General features: G+C 47.0%; 1 protein-coding gene across 1 annotated transcript in view; it reads right to left on the minus strand.

Annotated features, from left to right (window-relative positions):
- LOC144761751 (uncharacterized) overlaps nucleotides 1-20,511 on the minus strand; it is a 1,311,126-nt gene that overhangs the window by 517,592 nt on the left and 773,023 nt on the right. The gene's annotated exons all lie outside the window — the stretch shown is intronic.

Here is a 20,511-nt window from a genome sequence, read left to right on the forward strand (position 1 = left end):
CACCGTTTTTTAGCTCACTGCACCATCCCAGTTCAGACCCTGGCTATATGCAAATTAGTCTGTCCCTGGCCCAGTGCATCATGGGAACAGGGCAGACCAAACTACCAAGCCAATTCTTTACTGGAAAGGAAACAAGCTTCCGGGGACCGGTTTCTGGCATTGCAGCCGTCTTCGGCCCGGCTTGCTTGAATCCTGATGGTACAGTGAGCAAGGGACTCATGTCTGAGCATACCCTGCCACTCCTGTAGTGCCCAAAACGATTCAGAAAAGGGAGTGGTGATGGACAGAGCATCTGAATTAAACAGAACACTCATACCCAGTCAAAAGATCAGGGCTTGATCCATCACGGTTTTTTGGCTCACTGCACCATCCCAGTTCAGAACCTGGCTATATGCAAATTAGTCTGTCCCTGGCCCAGTGCATCTTGGGAACAGGGCAGACCAAACTACCAAGCCAATTCTTTACTGGAAAGGAAACAAGCTTCCGGGGACCGGTTTCTGGCATTGCAGCCGTCTTCGGCCCGGCTTGCTTGAATCCTGATGGTACAGTGAGCAAGGGACTCGTGTCTGAGCATACCCTGCCACTCCTATAGTGGCCAAAACGATTCAGAAAAGGGGGTGGTGATGGACAGAGCATCTGAATTAAACAGAACACTCATACCCAGTCAAAAGATCAGGGCTTGATCCATCACCGTTTTTTTGCTCACTGCACCATCCCAGTTCAGAACCTGGCTATATGCAAATTAGTCTGTCCCTGGCCCAGTGCATCATGGGAACAGGGCAGACCAAACTACCAAGCCAATTCTTTACTGGAAAGGAAACAAGCTTCCGGGGACCGGTTTCTGGCATTGCAGCTGTCTTCGGCCCGGCTTGCTTGAATCCTGATGGTACAGTGAGCAAGGGACTCATGTCTGAGCATACCCTGCCACTCCTATAGTGGCCAAAACGATTCAGAAAAGGGGGTGGTGATGGACAGAGCATCTGAATTAAACAGAACACTCATACCCAGTCAAAAGATCAGGGCTTGATCCATCACCGTTTTTTAGCTCACTGCACCATCCCAGTTCAGAACCTGGCTATATGCAAATTAGTCTGTCCCTGGCCCAGTGCATCATGGGAACAGGGCAGACCAAACTACCAAGCCAATTCTTTACTGGAAAGGATACAAGCTTCCGGGGACCGGTTTCTGGCATTGCAGCCGTCTTCGGCCCGGCTTGCTTGAATCCTGATGGTACAGTGAGCAAGGGACTCATGTCTGAGCATAGCCTGCCACTCCTATAGTGGCCAAAACGATTCAGAAAAGGGGGTGGTGATGGACAGAGCATCTGAATTAAACAGAACACTCATACCCAGTCAAAAGATCAGGGCTTGATCCATCACCGTTTTTTAGCTCACTGCACCATCCCAGTTCAGACCCTGGCTATATGCAAATTAGTCTGTCCCTGGCCCAGTGCATCATGGGAACAGGGCAGACCAAACTACGAAGCCAATTCTTTACTGGAAAGGAAACAAGCTTCCGGGGACCGGTTTCTGGCATTGCAGCCGTCTTCGGCCCGGCTTGCTTGAATCCTGATGGTACAGTGAGCAAGGGACTCATGTCTGAGCATACCCTGCCACTCCTATAGTGGCCAAAACGATTCAGAAAAGGGGGTGGTGATGGACAGAGCATCTGAATTAAACAGAACACTCATACCCAGTCAAAAGATCAGGGCTTGATCCATCACCGTTTTTTAGCTCACTGCACCATCCCAGTTCAGAACCTGGCTATATGCAAATTAGTCTGTCCCTGGCCCAGTGCATCATGGGAACAGGGCAGACCAAACTACCAAGCCAATTCTTTACTGGAAAGGAAACAAGCTTCCGGGGACCGGTTTCTGGCATTGCAGCCGTCTTCGGCCCGGCTTGCTTGTATCCTGATGGTACAGTGAGCAAGGGACTCATGTCTGAGCGTACCCTGCCACTCCTATAGTGGCCAAAATGATTCAGAAAAGGGGGTGGTGATGGACAGAGCATCTGAATTAAACAGAACACTCATACCCAGTCAAAAGATCAGGGCTTGATCCATCACCGTTTTAGCCACCACAAGTGTGGCAGGGAATACTCAGATGTGAATCCCTTGCTCACTGCACCATCAGGATTCAAGCAAGCCGGGCCGAAGACGGCTGCAATGCCAGAAACCGGTCCCCGGAAGCTTGTTTCCTTTCCAGTAAAGAATTGGCTTGGTAGTTTGGTCTGCCCTGTTCCCAAGATGCACTGGGCCAGGGACAGACTAATTTGCATATAGCCAGGTTCTGAGCTGGGATGGTGCAGTGAGCTAAAAAACGGTGATGGATCAAGCCCTGATCTTTTGACTGGGTATGAGTGTTCTGTTCAATTCAGATACTCTGTCCATCACCACCCCCACTTTTTGAATCGCTTGACAAAATGGCCGCCAAGCCGCCCACATGGTCAGGCCACCCTCAAATAATAACAAAGTACATAGAGGACAGAAACAGTAAGTGGTCCATGCTCCAAAAACTACAAGCAAATGACAACCTGAGGAGTTTCTTTTAGCAAAATGAACAGCATCTACATTTTCGGGAACGTTTTAGGCAACTCGAGAGATATAGCTCGCGAGAATGCAAATTCGGCGTGTTCGGCAGCGCGAACAGTACAAAACGTCGTTATCGCGTGCCCGAGCACGCACATTGAGCACGCGAAGAAGACAAAAACTGTAAGGTCGCGTTGTAGCACTGTGCAGTTACCAAAACTACGCGAGCTGAATTCTAGAGTTACCTAGTGCGCAGAAAAAGCCATATTATTCAACACACACCCCAAACCTGCAATTTAACACCAAAAACACATTTTGCTAATCAATCCAAAGCCATCCATGACCTATGATGTTACACTTACAACTTAAACACCCAAAATCAGTTGAACAACTTTCATGCACCCACATGATGAGGACTCTAGTAGTACCCTTGGGCCTACTGGCAGAGTGGGCCACAAGCTTGGAGGCCTATGGCAAAAAAAACACAGTGGCTACAAACACAAAATGGCCGCCCCCAAAAACATGAAAAGAAAGAGAAGACAGACAATACATTCCTATGGCAAAAGGACAATGCTTGGCTTGACAAAATGGCCGCCAAGCCGCCCACATGGTCAGGCCACCCTCAAACAACAAAGTACATAGAGGACAGAAACAGTAAGTGGTCCATGCTCCAAAAACTACAAACAAATGGCAACCTGAGGAGTTTCTTTTAGCAAAATGAACAGCATCTACATTTTCGGGAACGTTTTAGGCAACTCGAGAGATATAGCTCGCGAGAATGCAAATTCGGCGTGTTCGGCAGCGCGAACAGTACAAAACGTCGTTACCGCGTGCCCGAGCATGCACATTGAGCGCGCGAAGAAGACAAAAACTGTAAGGTCGCGTTGTAGCACTGTGCAAAGTTACCAAAACTACGCGAGCTGAATTCTAGGGTTACCTAGTGCGCAGAAAAAGCCATATTATTCAACACACACCCAAAACCTGCAATTCAACACCAAAAACACATTTTGCTAATGAATCCAAAGCCATCCATGACCTATGATGTTACACTTACAACTTAAACACCCAAAATCAGTTGAACAACTTTCATGCACCCACATGATGAGGACTCTAGTAGTACCCTTGGGCCTACTGGCAGAGTAGGCCACAAGCTTGGAGGCCTATGGCAAAAACACAGTGGCTACGAACACAAAATGGCCACCACCACCTGGCCAAACCACCCACAGAAAGTAAATGAACTCAAGCAGGCCTACACTAACTACATGAACTATTAGGGTTACCTAATTTTACAAAAAAAAAAAAAAATTCCACTACAACAGAGTATGCAATTAAATCCTATGCCATCCATGATGTTTTACAGACACAACAGAAACATGGGTGGACCCTTAGGTACCTTTAGGCGTACTGGATGAAATTTCAAACACATACAACTTGGCCCCTCATGAAAGTACAGGCTTCCATCAATAATAATTTTTTAACAAAGATTGAGAAGCACAGAAAACTGTAGTTAAAAAAAAAAACATTTACAGTACACCAATTCTCAAACTTACTTGTAAAAGAAAAGTTCAAATCCAAAATTCCTCAATAAATCCAATGAAATGCTATGATGCAGCAGACATACACAAAGAGTGATCCTTCCAGCTCCAATTCCAAATGAAAGTGAACACCACATGGACAAAGCACTGGGAGGAGCCTGGTGGACAGGAACAGGAAGTTGGAGACTCAGAGGCACTTCCTTTCTCTTAAAAAAAAAGAGTAGAAACAGAAAGAGGACTCCTAGCCCAAAAAAATACAGCCAAATCACAATCTGAGGGGTTAAATGAACATTTTTGAGAAGATTTTAACATGCTCGAGAGATATTCTGTGCCAGATTGCAGTTTCTGCGTGTTCGGAAACGCGATCTTACCAACATGGCGCTGCAAGGAGGATCGCGCGTCCGAATGACGTAATCGCGTTCTCAAAGTCACATGGGATTGTGCGGCCGGATTCCAAACATCGTAGCGAACGCGACCGGGAGAGAAAAGCGAGAAAGCGAACGCAGAACCACGGTAAGTCATTACCGCACACGCGAGAATGCTATTGAGCGCGCGAGGAAGAAAAACTACTACGCTACGCTGTAGATTGCGAAGTAGTCGACAGCTTCGCGCTCGCCGCGAAGTGCGAAGTTGCCGAAAATTCGCAAACTCCGCGAACGGGTTGTAGTTCTACGCCCAGGGTTACATTTTATTTTGTCTGAACTGCAGTGTACCTACAAGTATGTGTGATTTTAATGTTTTGGTATTGTGATAGATGTCTATTTTTCTGATGGGAATGAGGTGGACCATGGTATCTCTGTGCTATCCCAATGTTTCAGATAATTATCTTTATTTGTGTGTGTGCACAGATTTAAGGCTGCATGTGGCTTTGAGAGGGCACTGCTGGGGGTCCTCTGTACCCACCCCCTCTACTGTTGGGCACTGCTGGGCACTGCTGGGGGTCCTCTGCACCCACCCCCTCTACTGTTGGGCACTGTTGGGCACTGCTGGGAGTCCTCTGCACCCACCCCCTCTACTGTTGGGCACTGCTGGGGGTCTTAGCCACACACACTGTAATGCTGGGCACTGCTGGGCACTGCTGGGGGTCTTAGCCACACACCCCCTCTAATGCTGGGCACTGCTGGGGGTCTTAGCCACACACACCCTCTACTGCTGGGCACTGCTGGGGGTCTTAGCCACACACACCCTATGCTGCTGGGCACTGCTGGGGGTCTTAGCCACACACACTCTATGCTGGTGGGCACTGCTGGGGGTCTTAGCCATACACACCCTCTAATGCTGGGCACTGCTGGGGGTCTTAGCCACACACACCCTCTACTGCTGGGCACTGCTGGGGGTCTTAGCCACACACACCCTATGCTGCTGGGCACTGCTGGGGGTCTTAGCTACACACTCTCTAATGCTGGGCACTGCTGGGGGTCTTAGCCACACACCCTCTACTGCTGGGCACTGCTGGGGGTCTTAGCCACACACACCCTCTAATGATGGGCACTGCTGGGGGTCTTAGCCACACACACCCTCTACTGCTGGGCACTGATGGGCACTGCTGGGGGTCTTAGCCACACACACCCTATGCTGCTGGGCACTGCTGGGGGTCTTAGCCACACACACACTCTAATGCTGGGCAGTGCTGGGCACTGCTGGGGGTCTTAGCCACACACACCATCTACTGCTGGGCACTGCTGGGGGTCTTAGCCACACACACCCTCTACTGCTGGGCACTGCTGGGGGTCTTAGCCACACACACCCTCTACTGCTGGGCACTGCTGGGCACTGCTGGGGGTCTTATCCACACACACCCTATGCTGCTGGGCACTGCTGGGGGTCTTAGCCAAACACACCCTCTAATGCTGGGCACTGCTGGGGGTCTTAGCCACACACACCCTCTACTGTTGGGCACTGCTGGGCACTGCTGGGCACTGCTGTGAGTCCTCTGCACCCACCCCCTCTACTGTTGGGCACTGCTGGGGGTCCTCTGCACCCACCCCCTCTACTGTTGGGCACTGCTGGGCACTGCTGGGAGGCCTCTGCACCCACCCCCTCTACTGTTGGGCACTGCTGGGGGTCCTCTGCACCCACCCCCTCTACTGTTGGGCACTGCTGGACACTGCTGGGGGTCCTCTGCACCCACCCCCTCTACTGTTGGTCACTGTTGGTCACTGCTGGGAGTCCTCTGCACCCACCCCCTCTACTGTTGGACACTGCTGGGCACTGCTGCGGGTCCTCTGCACCCACCCCCTCTGCTGTTGGGCACTGTTGGGCACTGCTGCGAGTCCTCTGCACCCACCCTCTCTACTGTTGGGCACTGCTGGGGGTCCTCTGCACCCACCCCCTCTGCTGTTGGGCACTGCTGGGCACTGCTGGGGGTCCTCTGCACCCACCCCCTCTACTGTTGGGAACTGTTGGGCACTGCTGGGAGTCCCTGCACCCACCCCCTCTACTCTTGGGCACTGCTGGGGGTCCTCCGCACCCACCCCCTCTACTGTTGGACACTGCTGGGCACTGCTGGGGGTCCTCTGCACCCACCCCCTCTACTGTTGGGCACTGCTGGGGGTCCTCTGCACCCACCCCGTCTACTGTTGGGCACTGTTGGGCACTGCTGGAGGTCCTCTGCACCTACCCCCTCTACTGTTGGGCACTGCTGGGGGTCTTTTCCAACCACACCTCAGATGTGACGCACCGTACCCCGGGCTTTCTGACGTGTGTGCGGCGCGTATCACTATTGCAATGGTGATATGCGCTAGCGTGTGACGCACTGTACCCCGAGCTTTCTGAGGTGTGTGCGGGGCGTATCACTATTGCAATGGTGATATGCGCTAGCGTGTGACGCACTGTACCCCGAGATTAATGACGTGTGTGCGGCGCGTATCACTATTGCAATGGTGATATGCGCTGGCGTGTGACGCACCGTACCCCGAGATTAATGACGTGTGTGCGGCGCGTATCACTGTTGCAATGGTGATATGCGCTAGCGTGTGACGCACCGTACCCCGAGCTTTCTGACGTGTGTGCGGTGCGTATCACTATTGGCATGGTGATGTGCGCTGGCGTGTGACGCACCGTACCCCGAGATTAATGACGTGTGTGTGGCGCGTATTCCTATTGGGATGGTGATATGCGCTGGCGTGTGGCGCACCGTACAGGTATACTTCCGTTGTTGTGGTGGGTTGTACTCACTGTCTGCGCCGTCGTCGGTTTCTATGTACGAGGTCGTAGGCGTACAGGGCTCGGATGACACGGTCGATGGGGTTCATGTTGTGTATGTCGCGTACCGGGGTGCAGTTCGTGGCGGACTCTGGATTTACGGCAGTTTACAGCTCTCGTAGGAAAAGGGCCGTACGGAGTGTCTTCAACACGGATCGTACTTCCTGGTTCGGAAATGGCTGTCGATTTACGTACGGACGTGGCGTACAGCGTCGGACGGAGTGAATCCGTAAGTAGTTTGTAGTTGTACGGTGTTTGATATGAGTCGTACGTAGTGGCGCTTTGGGTTAGGATCGTACTTGCTAGTTCGTACGGGGACCTTGTTTGTGTACGAATCGTACGGGAAAAATGCTCCGTACAGCTAATCGGAGCGCTTTTTACCGGATCGGAATCGACCCCTATGTATTCCCTAACAGTCAGCGTAAGCTGCAGAGCTGATAGCCCTTTTGCGAGCATGTGAATTGAGTGAAGGACTGGCTTTTAATATTTATACTGACAGCTAGAATGCCTGCGGGGTGGCCCATAATTTTGGATGCCTCTGGGCAGAGAGAGGATTCTTGACTTCACACGGCACTAGGATTTAACACGGATTGTTGATAGAGAGGCTTTTGACAGCCTTGACCCTTCCTAAGCGATTGGCAATAGTGAAGTGTAGTGCCCATAAAGCAATTACTGATGATGGGGGGAGGGGAAATGAGTTTACAGATCAAATAGCAAATGAGACAGCCTGGTCGAAAGTGAGGAAATTATTTGTAGCAGGTCCTGCTAGATGGGTACCGGATGTTACTATGTTTGAAAACTCACTAGAGAGTGTCAAAGACATGCAGAGTGAGGCAACAGTTCAGGAGTTGGCAGTGTGTCAGTAGAGTACTGGGCATTTAGATGATGAAGGGTGCTGGACTGATAAGTCCGAATAACCGATATGGATGTTAACCAATGCATATCTATTTCCTGTAGTTTCAATGGCACATGGTCCGGCTCATATTAGCGCAAAAGGAATTTGTAAGTTATTGGTCCCTGTGTGGCAAAATTACAATATCTCAAAAGTCGCTGCCCATTTGGTAAAACACTGTATGATTTGTATGAAGCACAATCCTGGGAAAGGTACTCCTACACCTTCTGGTAATTTTGCGCCACCTTCCTTCCCTTTTGATGTATTCCAGATGGATTATATTGAGATGCAACGAGTTAATAATTTGAAGTATGTGCTAGTGGTTGTTTGTGCATTTAGTAAATGGATTGAGGCCTACCCAATGAAACAAAACACAGCAATGGCGATGGCAAAGGCTCTTATTAAAGAGTTTTGACCACACAATTGTTTGCCTCGTTTGATTTGGAGTGACAACGGAAGTCACTTTAATGGCAAACTGATCCAATTGGTGTGCGATGGTCTGCACATCAAGCAAAAATGTCATGCAGCAAATCATTGTCAGTCAGCAGGTTTAGTTGAGTAGTACAATGGTACTCTCAAGTTAAAAATTGAAAAGATTAAGGAAAGTACTGGGTTGCAATGGCCAGATGCATTACCTCTTGCTCTACTGTTCACCAGAAGGACGGCCGATTCTAGAATAGAATTATCCCCTTCCGAGGTGGTCTTTGGCCATTCCGCAAATGTGTGTAGTGTCCCGAGACTGAAAAGGTTTTCGGAAATTGATTATCCTCTGCTTGTTGATTTTTTTGTATGACCTTACTAAAAGTTTATGTTCTATTCATCAACAGATACATGAAGCTTTGCCTCCAGCACAAGAGGGGCCCGTGTATACCACACAGCCTGGCGATTTTGTCCTGATAAAGATTTACCAGAGGCGAGACAGTTTGGAACCCAGGTGGAAGGGAACATATCTGGTCCTCATCACAACACGGACGGCAGTGAGAGTCGATGGCCGAAAGCATTGGATACATACTTCGCCCTGCCGACAAGTTCCGCTCCTTCTCCCTTATGATGGTTGGGTGCGTGAAGGGATAAGGGCCATGAGACGGAAAAGGTCCCCCGTTTCGTTCCGTTTTCCAACGCCCAACTGCTTTGAGTGCAGACAGACAGGGAGATTGATGCAGTTTTGAATGCAGCAGTTCCTCCAGAAATTAGAGCTGCCCAGGCCTCCTCTTCATATGACCCACAGGAACATGAGTCTCAGTCTCTGACACCCGCTGAATTTCAGATTCTTTTGCGTGATGAGATAGTGCCTGGAGTAATGAGGTACAATTTGCGTCCTCAACGGAAGGATAGTTCACCAAAAGAGAAGTGAGTGTTGCAGGGATGGACTTAGTGGATAAGTCTAGGGGTTAGAAGATTGGTGCACTGCCTGTGACGCAGGATAGGATACGCTGAAGATATTTCCCAAGGAGGGAGAGTGCCCTATCCTGAGAACAGTGAACATTTGTAGATGGGCTGCAGCAGTGTGGCTCCACCGTAAAGTGCTCAATAGCAACCCCGAGGATTGAACAATAGAAGTCTGCCAGGGAGGCTTGTGACGGACCATGATCTCTTAAACGTTTTTCTTTTTTCCCTTTTTTATGTGTCCTTTCCATCATTGGTTCCATTACATGACATCTCTTTCTCTGGTGATTCTATTTGTAAATTTGTAGTAAAAATGTATCTGCTTGGTCGTCCTATTGTAAAAGATAAACAACATTTTGTTGCCCTGCGCCCGGTGCAGATGAGTTTCGGTTGGTTACTCAGAAAGAAGGTGTTCTGTGCTGTTTTTATAGTGTTATTCCTATTGGTGGGAGGAGGGATATTCTGGATTCTGGAGTGTTCTGGTCATACCCCATTGTGTGCTTTATATCGAGTTGTCTTTCCATATTGTAGTAAAAGAGATATGCAAAGTAATGTTTTATTAGACAGGCACAGGAAGTTTTTTGGAGGTAACACAACTTGTTATCCCACTGACTCTGTTACAAGTTTATGGACTGCTTATCTGTTCTCATTGGTGAATTATACATATGTTTGTCCTCCTGATTTTGTAGAGGTAAAGGGTGAATTTGGTATGGGATATCCTGGCCCCTGCTTGTATTATGGAAAACTTAGAGAGACAGGGTACCTGGGTTGAATTCCGAATATGTATTGTGATAATATATATATATGAACAAATGAAATGTCAATCTAACAGGTTGGCATTATCAAGATTTGACCGTCACCCAAGAGGCAGGTTATTATCCTGCGTGCTGCCCAATAATAAACCGTACTGACGTTTACTTGTATCTAAATTGTTCTGGCACAATATTGTACACAAATATACTGCGTTTAGGAGACAAGAATGATCCCAGTATGGAGGGACTGAGTACCAGATATGCTCCAGTGGATTATCAAGGTCCCCTTTATGCACACACAGGGTTTTATTTTCTATTGAATGGTACATATTCCAATACATTCAATCGCACAGAGGATGTGGCATTAGGAATGGTGTTACCTCTTGGGGTACCTTGCAAGTATAGCAAAGCAAAAATAAGATGGGTAAAAAGAACATTGACCAAGGAATTTTGAGAGGGAGTTACCGATTTAGAAGTCAATAATTACAGCACCTGTATCACTTTTGGATATATACTTTCCTTTCTTATCACATTTGGAGGTACCGCCTTGGCCAGGGGTGAACAATTGAAAGAGTATTTAGGGTGTAAACTTCAAATCCTGTCTAACTCCACAGTGGCAGCTTTATGTGACGTCACCACTCAGTTGGAAAGTATGCGCATATATTCTGAGAAAACAAGATATGTGGTTGATTTTATTTTTTACCAAGGGCGGTGGTGCATGCAGATAATACGAGAGCAGTGTGTGGTAGGTGTCACGAATATGGAAAAAAAAAATCACTCAGCACATTTTAGACATTTTGGAAAATTGATACTATCACACAAATTGACGAAGGTGTTTTTGGTTCAACTACTTTTCTTGCAGGTTTTGTTCCTGATGTTACTTGTACTGCTAATGTTTAATGTTATATTCTTCCATGTGTTTGCTAATCCTTACATATATATATATATATATATTACCTACTGGCGGTCGCCAGTAGGTATATATAGTTAGGATTTTTTCTCTATGGGATTTTTGAAAATTCTATGTCTAATAACTTTGGCGTTTGTGGACGGAATTGGCTGAAATTTTCAGGAAAATGGAACATTTCGTTTCTGAGCAGCCCTTGAAAATTTGGGGGGGGGTTCGTCAAGGGGGGGCCGAGAAAAAAGGGGGGTCCCAAAACGCATTTTTCCCATGTTAATTTCCATAGAGCGGTTGGCCTCACTTTTAGCCCGAACGGCTGAATGGATTTGCATGAAACTTGGCAAAATTGTAGGGACTGTTAGCCCGATGTGCCTTTGCTAGGTCTCAATATATGTGCTCCAGTGGATTTTGATAAATTAACGCTCAAAAAAATATATATATCTGTAACAGCGCTCCGGGTAGCGCTCCGGGTAGCGCTCCGGTTCGCGTACTTGACGCGTAACGGAGCTTCGCGAAGCAAAGCTGATTGGCTCTCCGGTGTCCGTCAACATTCTAAACAGTCCGGAGCGGCCGCCATCTTGTCTCTCGGTAGGATCGAGAGACAAGAGGAGGCCAAAACAAAGGGGGAAATGACCATAAGGGGGCATAGTAGATCCTCCCTGACCCCCTAGGTTTGATGTGGAGGCTTTAAAAGGGCCCCGCGGGGCAAAAAAAAAAAATCGTTTTTTTTGCGTGGGGAGCGCCCGGTACGCTTTTGTGCAATGGGCCGTGGTAATCTAAATGATGAGGGGGGGGCAGCGTTCAAAGCACATCAGCGTGCATAAACACGAAAATATATAGTTAGGATTTTTTCTCTATGGGATTTTTGAAAATTCTGTCTAATAACTTTGGCGTTTGTGGACGGAATTGGCTGAAATTTTCAGGAAAATGGAACATTTTGTTTCTGAGCAGCCCCTGAAAATTTGGGGGTAGTTCGTCAAGGGGGGGCCGAGAAAAAAGGGGGGTCCCAAAACGCGTTTTTCCCATGTTATTTCCATAGAGCGGTTGGCCTCACTTTTAGCCCGAACGGCTGAATGGATTTGCATGAAACTTGGCAAAATTGTAGGGACTGTTAGCCCGATGTGCCTTTGCTAGGTCTCACTATATGTGCTCCAGTGGATTTTGATAAATTAACGTTCAAAAAAATATATATATCTGTAACAGCGCTCCGGGTAGCGCTCCGGTTAGCGTACTTGGCGCGTAACGGAACTTCGCGAAGCGAAGCTGATTGGCTCTCTGGTGTCTGTCAACATTCTAAACAGTCCGGAGCGGCCGCCATCTTGTCTCTCGGTAGGATCGAGAGACAAGAGGAGGCCAAAACAAAGGGGGAAATGACCATAAGGGGGCATAGTAGATCCTCCCTGACCCCCTAGGTTTGATGTGGAGGCTTTAAAAGGGCCCCGCGGGGAAAACCCCCCCCCCAAAAAATGTTTTTTTTGCGTGGGGAGCGCCCGGTACGCTTTTGTGCAATGGGCCGTGGTAATCTAAATGATGAGGGGGGGGGGCAGCGTTCAAAGCACATCAGCGTGCATAAACACGAAAATATATAGTTAGGATTTTTTCTCTATGGGATTTTTGAAAATTCTGTCTAATAACTTTGGCGTTTGTGGACGGAATTGGCTGAAATTTTCAGGAAAATGGAACATTTTGTTTCTGAGCAGCCCCTGAAAATTTGGGGGTAGTTCGTCAAGGGGGGGCCGAGAAAAAAGGGGGGTCCCAAAACGCGTTTTTCCCATGTTATTTCCATAGAGCGGTTGGCCTCACTTTTAGCCCGAACGGCTGAATGGATTTGCATGAAACTTGGCAAAATTGTAGGGACTGTTAGCCCGATGTGGCTTTGCTAGGTCTCACTATATGTGCTCCAGTGGATTTTGATAAATTAACGTTCAAAAAAATATATATATCTGTAACAGCGCTCCGGGTAGCGCTCCGGTTAGCGTACTTGGCGCGTAACGGAACTTCGCGAAGCGAAGCTGATTGGCTCTCTGGTGTCTGTCAACATTCTAAACAGTCCGGAGCGGCCGCCATCTTGTCTCTCGGTAGGATCGAGAGACAAGAGGAGGCCAAAACAAAGGGGGAAATGACCATAAGGGGGCATAGTAGATCCTCCCTGACCCCCTAGGTTTGATGTGGAGGCTTTAAAAGGGCCCCGCGGGGAAAACCCCCCCCCCAAAAAATGTTTTTTTTGCGTGGGGAGCGCCCGGTACGCTTTTGTGCAATGGGCGGTGGTAATCTAAATGATGAGGGGGGGGCAGCGTTCAAAGCACATCAGAGTGCATAAACACGAAAATGTTTTTATCTACCACGTACTTGACTTATCTCTCTGAGATGCATTCCCTTGTGTTTCGGCAATGGTAGTCTGTTCATTACATAGATCGCCCGAGGGCGGTAGTACAGACCGCGCGTAGGAAAGGGTCAAAAGCCAGGGGTATAGGAGTATGTAACAAGCGAGCCATTTAATTGAAAAAAATAAACGTGACAAACGGTTGCAGGATCAGTGAAGGTTGATTTTATAATTGAAAGTATAACAGGATCAGTTACAATAAAATCATCCATACGCACACCAAGGCGAGTATCATGGGTAACATTACTTCGAAGCTTTATTAATACAATAATCAATAATGAAAAATCGACATCAATAGGGTTGTCCGTATGCCCAGTCAGTACCCTTCCCCGCCCGCCATGTGCACAAAGACCGCATACATCCCCCATAACGTCAAGGCTAAGTAACTAGAACGTCATAAGGAGTTGCAAGTCGCTCCCATACTGGCGCCATTTTGGTCAAGGCCAGGCAGGTCCAGAGTATAGGTCAATGTCTCCAATAAGTAGCGGCAGGACCAGAATCCCTTTCGGCAGTTCAAAAAGTTCGTTAGCGCCAACAGAAAGAACAGGCAGCACGAACCATGACTCAAAGGCGAGGGAGGCAAAATCTTCCCTACCGGGTCACGCTGAGGTCCCACCGGAGCTGATCAAGTTGGCAGTCTACAGTGTCTCTTAGTAATTCGGACAAAAACTGGCGTCAGCATGAGAGCACTACCATCCTGTGACAATGTTGTGGCCACTTCCGGAGAGCGGGACAGCAGGCGTATCCCTCCGCCGATGCACTGAATCAGCCTCCCTCACGGCACCAGATGTGGATAAGGCGGCGGACACCCGTGGCAGCGGTATATCCATGGGGGATAGTCGAGCAACAGTGGCGGTTGCCCCCATCGGAAGCCCGTGGGAGTCGAGGGCCAACGACTCTCGTAGAACCTTTAAAACTGAGAGGACGTCTTCAAGAGTGGGGCTCATGCCCGAGCAGGCAAGCATTCGAGTTCCAGGGTAGTCCAGAGTCGTTCTAGTGGACCAGGCCCAAATCCGGGGAGTCGGCCGCCATTTTGAGCGTTCCGCAGCAACAGCCGCTCTTCACCCCGGCCACCGGAGCGGGTCCCCGGCCATCCAACCGAGTGGAACGCCAATGGCAGTCATGGTGCAGCTGACCGGGGAGTGAAACGCTAAGGGTCGCCCTGCTGCAGCTGACCGCGGGGACGGGCCTTGGCGCGTGGTGTCGCCCCCGGGCTATTTGCACAACGGTCCTCCACCCCTAGGCCGCCACCTATGCTACCTCGACAGGAACAGCGTCATGCATTTGGATCGATGTTGCAGCAGGCTGCAATGTAAATAGTTATTTAATAAAACGTTTTACCCTGTTACTTTGCTGGTGTGTTGTATATATTTATAATATTTGCATAGGGTTTGTCGTTATTTTGGGCGGGGTGGGCGGCGGAGCCGAGCTAACTTCTCTTATTTAGTCAGCACATAAATTGACTTACTGGTGCGCATTATTTTGGGTGTACATTTGGAATATCGGTTGGGGTCGGGTTCGTAGTACTGAAATAACCCTTCAAGTTTCTGGTGTAGGCTACTCTCCCATTCACTAGCTCCAGAGAGAGTCGTTCCTAAGTAAGGAAAGTGCTATATTCTTTTTCGTCCTTCACATGCGGATACCATGTTCGGGCTTATTTTTCTCATTCCATTAACCGTTCGATCAACACCTTAGTCATACAAAAAGCATTCTTTTATTGACCCAGTCGTGCGCCACACATACGCATTCATACCGTACAAATCAGGACCCATGCGCACATTCATACCATACAATCTTTCACGCTCCCAGAGATAGCTCGTACATATAATGTACCGTCTCACAGAGCTAGCCTATTTTTCCTCGCGTGGAACACGGTGCGGTTTAGGTCTTCTCCATACTTTAGCTGAAATTCCAATGTAACCTGCAGAAAAAGAAAAGAGGGGGGGGCAGCGTTCAAAGCACATCAGCGTGCATAAACACGAAAATGTTTTTATCTACCACGTACTTGACTTATCTCTCTGAGATGCATTCCCTTGTGTTTCGGCAATGGTAGTCTGTTCATTACATAGATCGCCCGAGGGCGGTAGTACAGACCGCGCATAGGAAAGGGTCAAAAGCCAGGGGTATAGGAGTATGTAACAAGCGAGCCATTTAATTGAAAAAACTAAACGTGACAAACGGTTGCAGGATCAGTGAAGGTTGATTTTATAATTGAAAGTATAACAGGATCAGTTACAATAAAATCGTCCATACGCACACCATGGGCGAGTATCATGGGTAACATTACTTCGAAGCTTTATTAATACAATAATCAATAATGAAAAATCGACATCAATAGGGTTGTCCGTATGCCCAGTCAGTACCCTTCCCCGCCCGCCATGTGCACAAAGACCGCATACATCCCCCATAACGTCAAGGCTAAGTAACTAGAACGTCATAAGGAGTTGCAAGTCGCTCCCATACTGGCGCCATTTTGGTCGAGGCCAGGCAGGTCCTTTCAGGTGGTGTGGGACCTGCCTGGCTTGGGGAATCTTTCAAGTGATGTGACTGAGGAGCAAATTGTGGACCTCTTTAAAGACTTCAACCCACTACATGTCAAGAAATGTCAAAGAGGAATGAAATGCTTTGCATTTGTAGACTTCAGTTCGGCGAAGACCCAGCAGAATGTTATAAATAAATGTCATGGCACGAAGTTCAGTGGGCGGTCTGTCATTGTGAAAGCTTCAATTAAGTTGAATGGCTGCAAGAGCCCCGATTACACCAGCAGCCCTGTTAATATGCCGATCTTGGAAAAAGTTCCTCTGTTGGATTGCAATGACTGCAGTGATGGTCTTGGGAAACTGCTTCCGAAAACTCTAAAGGCCACGAAAGCTTGCTATGCTGTTTCTTTGGAAATGCGGTGCTGGGTGATGGAAGTTATTGAAGAGTTGGCAGTGGTGTTTTTTGTGGATTTTGGACGCTCTGCCACTAATCCTGGAAAGCAATAAATTACATTAATTCCTGAAATTGTTCGATAATCACAAAATCCTCGGAATTGTCTTCAAACTATAGCAATTTCCCTATTTATATTCTTAAATTCTTGTAACTTCTACAGTCCAGAGTATAGTTCAATGTCTCCAATAACTAGCGGCAGGACCAGAATCCCTTTCGGCAGTTCAAAAAGTTCGTTAGCGCCAACAGAAAGAATAGGCAGCATGAACCATGACTCAAAGGCGAGGGAGGCAAAATCTTCCCTACCGGGTCACGCTGAGGTCCCACCGGAGCTGATCAAGTTGGCAGGCAAGCATTCGAGTTCCAGGGTAGTCCAGAGCCGTTCTAGTGGACCAGGCCCAAATCCGGGGAGTCGGCTGCCATTTTGAGCGTTCCGCAGCAACAGCCGCTCTTCACCCCGGCCACCGGAGCGGTCCCCGGCCATCCAACCGAGTGGAACGCCAATGGCAGTCCTGGTGCAGCTGACCGGGGAGTGAAATGATAAGGGTCGCCCTGCTTCAGCTGACCGGCGAGTGAAACGCTAAGGGTCGCCCTGCTTCAGCTGACCGGCGAGTGAAACGCTAAGGGTCGCCCTGCTTCAGCTGACCGGCGAGTGAAACGCTAAGGGTCGCCCTACTGCAGCTCCACCTGGGGGTGAGGGGAGAGGGGGCCATCCGCGCCGTCTCTCCTGCGGGCGCCCCACAAGATGGCCGGGCCTACGACCCTGGGTTTGAGAGTCTCATGCTCGATCGATTGAGCTGGCCGGATCAGGCAACAAGAAGGTGGGGGGGGGTGGCGGCATCAGCAAGGCATCCTCCCACACAACTTGTCGGACATCACCTCTGGATATACTGGGGACGAGCCTTGGCGCGTGGTGTCGCCCCCGGGCTATTTGCACAACGGTCCTCCACCCCTAGGCCGCCACCTATGCTACCTCGCCGGCTGATGGCCTTTGTAGACTTTCTAAAGCCCAAATCCTACAAAAAAGTAGCCCAAAGTAGCCCAACATTGCTACTTTAAGGAAGGAGGGACAGGAACAGCGTCATGCATTTGGATCGATGTTGCAGCAGGCTGCCATGTAAATAGTTATTTAATAAAACGTTTTACCCTGTTACTTTGCTGGTGTGTTGTATATATTTATAATATTTGCATAGGGTTTGTCGTTATTTTGGGCGGGGTGGGCGGCGGAGCCGAGCTGTCTTGCAGCCATCATGGCGTCGAGCTCGGTTCCTCTCACTAGTTTCATATTTCTCATGAGGGGTTGTTCCTATGTTTCTATTTTAGCGAGGTCAAAAAGAGATCTCATCAGTGGCCTACTGATTTTGCTCGATTCCTTTTGTTTTTTCTAACGATTTTTATGTTATAGTTTGCTAGCACGATACAGCGGCTAGTCCGCATTTTATATATATGTCCTTTTTATTAGGGGTGTCCAACAAACGGGGCAGAGATAGGCATGACGGGTTACAAAGGGGACAAAAGTCTGCACTACCTATCCTTCACTATCCGCAAAGACTAAACAGAGTATTGCGACTCTGTGCTTATTTGTGAATAGAGAATCACCCAAAGAGAACCAATTCCGAACGATCATAGGCTATTGGCAGTGGGCAGAGAGGCCATGACACACAAAATGGCTGTCACTTACGTGCATGATGGGGCCTAAAAGGGACAATATGGCGTGGCCACTGTTTCGCGACTTTCACTTTACTTTCAACAGTGGCTGTGGTGAACATAAATGAACGCCGCTTATGTATACCTAATTTTAGTCATTTTCCACAAAAAAGCTTTTGATATTTGCTATTAAAAAACCATTGAAATTCACTGAAAAAACCATAGGTTATAGACCATATATAGTTAGAAATTAGCATTTACAAAACCTTGAAAATTCACTGAAAAAACCATAGGTTATAGACCATATATAGTTAGGAATTAGCATTTACAAAACCTTATTTTACTCACACAAAACCATTGAAATATATATAATATATATATATATATATATATATATATATATATATATATATATATATATATATATATATATATATTCACTGAAAAAACCATGGGTTATACACCATATATGGTTAGGAATTAGCATTTACAAAACCTTATTTTACTCACACAAAACCATTGAAATTCCATATATAGTTAGTTGCACTAACTATATATCGTGCACCCGCAATCCACTGCTGATGATGTCACATATTACATCATTCATGACATGGTCAGTGAAATCACTGATGACATCACTGATGACATCTCAAATGACATCACTGATGACATCACTGATGACATCATCCAGTGACTGTGTGTTTCTGTAAAGTTTAAACATGTTTTAGATATTGAAGAATGTGTAGATGTAGAAGTGTCTGGATGAAGGATTTAGTAGGTGCGTGACTGACTGTATGAGTGAGTGATTAAATGTGTCTCACTGAGTGCATGGGTTAGTGACTAAACTGTCTTAATGTGTGCATCATTATGTCTGTTGTTCTGTAAACTGCTGCATGTGTTGATCAGTAGCTATATGAGTAACTATATGGGTTATTGATTGATTGTCCAAGTATTTGTATGGGAGACTGAGTGTGTGTGTGGCTGGCTGGGAGATGTGTGACTCTGTGCAGATCAATGTGTTCTTGTATCAATGATTGTATAAGAGAGTAAGAATGTGTTAGTATATGTTTGAAAATGTAAGGTACTCTATGTTTAACTGTATAGATTAGAAAATGGAAGTGTGATTGATTCTTTACAGGACTGACTAGGTGTGTGAGTAACTCCATGGATGAGTGGCAGAGTGTGAGTGTCTGTATAGGTGTATGAGTGCATATGATAGTGTTGTAAAGATGAGTGATTGTATGTATGAATGATTGTATGGGTGAATGAGTGAATGTGTGTGTAGACGTAGGAATCAGTGAGTGCGTATGTAATAACTAGTATTGGTGTGTCAATGGTTAAAAAAATTATATTCTGTATTTAACACTGGGTGTAACAGAGGTTATATTAAAGTGTGAGGAGATGCATTGTATTGTCACATGAATGATATCATCAGTGATATGACCATTGATGTCAAATGAGATGTCATCAGTGATGTCATCAGTGATGTAATTTGAGATGTCATCAGTGATGTCATCAGTGATGTCATTTGAGATGTTATCAGTGATGTCATTTGAGATGTCATCAGTGATGTCATCAGTGATGTCATTTGAGATGTCATCAGTGATGTCATTTGAGATGTCATCAGTGATGTCATCAGTGATGTCACTGACCATATCATGAATGATGTAATATGTGACATCATCAGCAGTGGATTGCGGGTGAGCGATATATAGTTAGTGCAACTAACTATATATGGAATTTCAATGGTTTTGTGTGAGTAAAATAAGGTTTTGTAAATGCTAATTCCTAACTATATATGGTCTAAAACCCATGGTTTTTTCAGTGAATTTTCAAGGTTTTGTAAATGCTAATTCCTAACTATATATGGTCTATAACCTATGGTTTTTTCAGTGAATTTCAATGGTTTTTTATTAGCAAATATCAAAAGCTTTAAAATGTCAAGTACGTGGTAGGTAAAAACATTTTCGTGTTTATGCACGCTGATGTGCTTTGAACGCTGCCCCCCCTCTTTTCTTTTAGGAGTATTCTCTCTTTGCAGATAGTGAAGGGTAGGTAACGCAGGCCTTTGCCCCCATTGTAATCCGTCGTGCCTCCTTCCCTCTCCATTTGATTGATTGTTATCCAAGCATTTACTGTTTTGGAATTGCTTCTCTTTGGTTCATTCTCTATTTACAAACAAGCACAGAGTCGCAATACTCTGTTTAGTCTTTGCAGATAGTGAAAAATCGTTAGAAAAAACAAAAGGAATCAAGCAAAATCAGTAGGCCACTAATGGGATCTCTTTTTGACCTCGCTAAAATAGAAACATTAGGAACAACCCCTCATGAGAAATATGAAACTAGTGA

This window comes from Lissotriton helveticus, chromosome 6 (assembly GCF_964261635.1).
Source record: "Lissotriton helveticus chromosome 6, aLisHel1.1, whole genome shotgun sequence".
NCBI classification, from domain to species: Eukaryota; Metazoa; Chordata; class Amphibia; order Caudata; family Salamandridae; genus Lissotriton; species Lissotriton helveticus.